This window comes from Stylophora pistillata, chromosome 2, assembly GCF_964205215.1.
Source record: "Stylophora pistillata chromosome 2, jaStyPist1.2, whole genome shotgun sequence".
Lineage (NCBI taxonomy): Eukaryota > Metazoa > Cnidaria > Anthozoa > Scleractinia > Pocilloporidae > Stylophora > Stylophora pistillata.
Genome location: NC_142520.1, coordinates 25,976,815 through 25,981,814, shown reverse-complemented (window position 1 = coordinate 25,981,814; position 5,000 = coordinate 25,976,815). Strand labels below are relative to the sequence as shown.

At 41.6% G+C, this 5,000-nt stretch overlaps 1 pseudogene; it reads left to right on the top strand.

Annotated features, from left to right (window-relative positions):
• The first annotated feature begins 3,658 nt into the window (after positions 1-3,658).
• Positions 3,659-5,000, top strand: part of LOC148738050 (uncharacterized) — a 1,493-nt pseudogene continuing 151 nt past the window's right edge.

The window sequence follows — 5,000 nt, the reverse complement described above, 5'->3', positions numbered from 1 at the left end:
AACCGTCCAGTCTAAACGTTGCATAGCTCGGCCAGGAAAACAATAAACAGCAGAAGACTAATTGATAAGTTTTGGGAAAGTATCGTTCAACTTTATTTATTTTTTGGGAAGCAAACAGTTGAAGAATCCGGCAACAAATAGGAGGACGTTTTCATTTTGTTTTTACAATCAGTACAATGTAACGAGCTTGCTTGGTTTCCGTGTCTAAAAAAAAATATTTCACCAGACTCAGAGGTTGATAACTAAAGAAATGATATGTTTCTATGTTCTACCCGAAAGAAAAGAAAAGAAAGTTTAGATAAAGATTAAAGTATAAAAATACTCGCGTTTTCCTCACAACCTCAGTCGCATTGTTTTCACGTCGTGAACGTCGAGAGGACGGCAGTCACAAACCGGAAATGCGTCAAACTGCTCACGAATCAGGTTGTCACGCGCGTCACATGATCATCTTTTGCCGTCCTCTCCCTTCTGCCGTCCAGTTGCGTAAGGTCTCTATTAATATTATCTCGCCTCCTAAAACCGCGAACTAATGGGAAGACTGGATCTCCCAGCGTCAATGAATTAATCAAGATTTTCCTAGGAAAAGTATCGTACAGCAGTTTTTTTTTTTTATTTTATTTTTTTATCTCGCTCTGTTGAACGTTAAGTAATGGGCAAAGTTAGCAGAGGAAAAAACCCGTGGCAAAAAAGGTAAAGCTGAAGAAAATGTTTCAGCAAAACAGTGGATCGACAGACGTTTTCATACGATTCGAAGCGATTGCCAAAATTTTTGTATCAAGGCGTACTTGCTTATTGAAAGGAAACTTCTTTCTTAACCCTATGTACGACAAATGTTGCTCAGATGGCGCCCTCTGTTCTCAATTTGGATGCCACAGTGGAGAGGAATGCCAGGACTGTTTTACCAAAACTGTTTCCATTTCTCTCTTCTTTGGGCCTGTTTTTTCTTTCCCTTTGCCCAAGGACTCCTTTTTAATTTTGATTTATGTTTTTTGTCCATGAGAAAAAACTTCCTTTAGCAGATAACTTCCCCGTGTGAATTTTGCCAAGTGCGCACTATAAACAAAATATGCAAATAACATGAAATCGCCCATTTACGAGATTATGAAACCTTCGTGATTTTTTAACTTTGATTTGAAAATACGTTTTCTAAATTAGTCGGACGCTTTTTGAGAGTTTAAAATTCTTCTTTTCGTAAACGGTAGGTAAAATGTCTAAATTCAATCTAGTCCAATAAAAGAAAAAAACGACGTTTTCGGCCTCTGAAGGTGAGAAGTAACCTTAATGCGGAATACCCTCGTCAAGCTATGAATTATCCAACAATAGTTTCATACAAAGTTTAGTTATTGCAGTGTTACCTAACAGTAACGAAGTCGACCCAAGACATATTTAATGAGATTAAATGAGATTAACTACAGGATTATCACACCCCAAAGAGACGAGCCCAGTGGGCTTAATACTTGCAGTGCAAAGCACTTGTATCTTCTCACGGGCGGAGTGATGATTGAATCAACGCTGCATGGAGAATCTCTCAAAATTTACTCTTTAAGAGTCGAAGTTACCGTCCAAAATTCGAACGTTACTGTTAGGGTTATTGCCGCATTGATAACCTTGTAAATAGCTCAAACATACTGAAAAAATTTTCATTACTTTTTGTATATCGTTATCCTTTGTTCAGTACCATCTTACACATTTCAGGTTTGAACTTTTCGTGGAAAACACGTGCTGCAGCTTACACGACGTATTTTAAATTTAACCGCTGTACTTTAAACTTGTGTGTTCGACCCTCGACGAACGCCTTCGATATCGCTTCACCCAATGTTCATCCCCTAGTTCACAACGCGCCCCCCTCTGCCCACCCAGGAGCAAATCAAGCCCATCCCCCCACTCAGCAGTCCAGTCACTCCCGTAAGGGTGGACAGGCTTGATTTTATTTTGCACGGTTATGCTCCGACTATCAAGCAATTTTTGGTTGATGGCTTTTCTTTTGGTTTCCGAATTAAGCTTATAGGGGAACGGTGCCCTTTCGAACCTCCTGATTTAAAGAGAGCACGAGAGCAACCCCACATTGTTACTGCTAAACTGGACAAGGAGCTCGCAGCCGGCAGAATAGCCGGCCCGTTTCCTTCACCCCCTTTTACGAATTTGCGCTGTTCTCCCTTAGGCACCGTTCCCAAAAAGGATCCCTCTGAATCTCATTTGATTCATCATTTGTCGTATCCTAAGGGTTCATCTGTTAACGATCACATGCCTGACGAATTCTCATCATTCGCTATGCGTCTATTAGCGATGCCATATCTGTCATCAAACAGTTAAGAGCTGGCTGTTTTATGGCTAAGACAGATATTAAATCTGTATTTCGCATAATCCGGGTTCATCCCAAGGATCGTCCTCTACTAGGCATGAAATGAGCTAATCAGTATTACGATGATCGCGCTTTGACAATGGGATGTAGTTCCAGCTGTGCGATTTTCGAAGCTTTTAGTTCAGCTCTTGAGTGGCTATCAAAACATTTGTTTGATGCTTCAGGTGTTGTTCACATTTTGTATGATTTTCTATTTATTGCCCCTAAAAGGGACAAATGTCAATCCGATCTGGACAATTTTCTTCGCATGTGTAGCTATCTCGGGGTTCCAAAAGCACAGGAGAAAACAGTCGGGCCATTCAACACAATACAGTTTGCTGGTATCACTCTGGATTCGGTGCGACAGGAAGCTACGTTACCGGACGATAAGCTTCGAAAATGTCAGCTGCTATTGCATCACTTTTATACAAGGCGTCAAGCAACGCTTCGAGAACTTCAGTCCTTACTAGGCATTTTGAGTTTTAAATGCTCGGTTGTCGTCCCCGGTCGCGCCTTCCTTCGCCGAATGATCGATCTTACCAGGGGAATCCAGCGCCCGTATCACCGTATGCGCTTGACTAAGGAAACGAAATGTGACATTCATGTTTGGCTTTCTTTCTACACCACTTAAATTGAAGGACTTTTTACTATACTGAGTTATGGGAGGTCTCGAATCCCTTAGAGTTATGCCTTACGGCATAACACCGTATTAAAAAATGGCGGCCGTGCCGAGTGGCTTGGTCGCAACTGCATGAAAACGAGGTTTGGTAGGCCACTCAAAGAGCTGAATTAAAAGTTTCAAGAGAATCGTGACGGCCCGAGTCAGCAGAAAAGGATTATTCCTCCTGTGACAGGGAAAAACTGTGTCCTATTTCGCTCCAATATGCCGACGAATTGCTGTGTTCGATTGTGTACGAAGAAGGTAAACCGAGATGAAGTTACCGGCAAAATGATTAGCTTTTTTCGCTTTCCAAAAGACGGAGCCACCAGGAAATTGTGGCTTCACGCTATACGCAGAGACGTTGGCCTGCATTTTTAAATAACGGATGGAACAAGGATTTGCTCTAGGCATTTTAAGCCTGAAGATTTGTGTAAAACTCCCCACAAGTTAAACCGAAGCCAGGAGTGGTGCCTTCTATATTCGCGTGGAAGCGAAGTTCACCTCGTAAGCGACCACCTCCGACTCCACGGTCGGTACCTGTGAATTTATCAAAAAGTTCATTCAAGACAGCTTCCGTTAGAAGTATACGCGAAAAGAACGAAAGTGCCCAAAATATCAGCCATGATGAGAGCCGGGAACTGACATCATCATCAACAATGGCGAACTTGCAATCTCCGGAAACGGTTGAAATAGACGCAACAACAGAGCCAAAATCTGATCCTAAACTTTCCGAGAAATTTCCTAAGGATTTTTTGTTATCTGAACTTCAAGAGAAACCCTCCACAGCCCTTTCGAAGAATGAGAAACTACAGGGGGAAGTTTGCCTGTTGAAGGAGAGAATCACTGACCTCGAGCACAAACACACGAAACTTGAAGAGCAATTGTTTTGTCTCCAAACCATTGTAAAAAATAACTCACTCGTCACCTTTTACACAGGATTTCCTAATTACAAAACGATGATGGCCTTGTATGAATTCTTAGATCCTGGTGCCAGGGGATAACATATTAAAGTTTGGTCATCTGAAAGAGAGGATACCCAGAAGGACACCAACGACAAGGAAGTGAAACATGGGAGACCCAGGGCTTTAAAACCTGAGGATGCATTTTTTCTTACAGTGTCGACTGAGGCAAGGTTTCGCTGAAGTACATCTAGCAAAGTTATTTAATGTGTCTCAATCAACTGTCAGTAGAATCTGTATTTCGTGGATTAATTTAATGTATTTAAAACTTGGCCAGATCAATATTTGGCTATCCAGAAAAGTTGTTGATGAGACAATGCCCCAGGATTTCAATGCAAAGTACCCTAATACACCCTCATCTTTCAAACCGGCAGTCTAAATCCCACAGGTATCAACGAACGCTTTTCATTCCACTAATTTATTCGTGTTTTTCTCGTTGCCATGTTCCCACCAATAACGTAGCTCCATTTTCTGCTTTTAAAAGCACACACAACCCACAATTCCTCTATTCGCTCCGACGAAGGGCTAACGCTCGAAACGTCTGCTTTTGTAATCGTTACGGTGGTCAATTTACCATTTCAGCTTTGTTGATATATCCAAATTATTTCGTTACCCCCACCGACGCAACCCCAAACAGTTTATTCAGAAACTATCAGCCTTTACCCTAATACAAGGATAATCATTGATTGTACTGAAGTACGCTGTGAAATGCCCTGCAGTCTACTCTTAAATAGAGAGCTATTTAGTTCTTATAAGAACCATACTACTTTAAAGGCACTAGTAGGAATTGCACCAAAGGGGTTCTTTACATTCATAGGTCAATATGAATGTGGCAGCATATCTGACAGGGAAATACTGGAGAGAAGCGGCTTCTTGAACCTTCCATTTTCCGAAGGTGACTCTGTGATGGCCAATACAGGTTTTACTATCGAAGATATTCTTCCTCTGGGTGTCTTGTTGAACATACCCCCTTTCTTAGGAATGTCAGATCAGATGCCAGCTGAAGATGTCATTGCAACCCAAGAAATTGCTAGCTTGA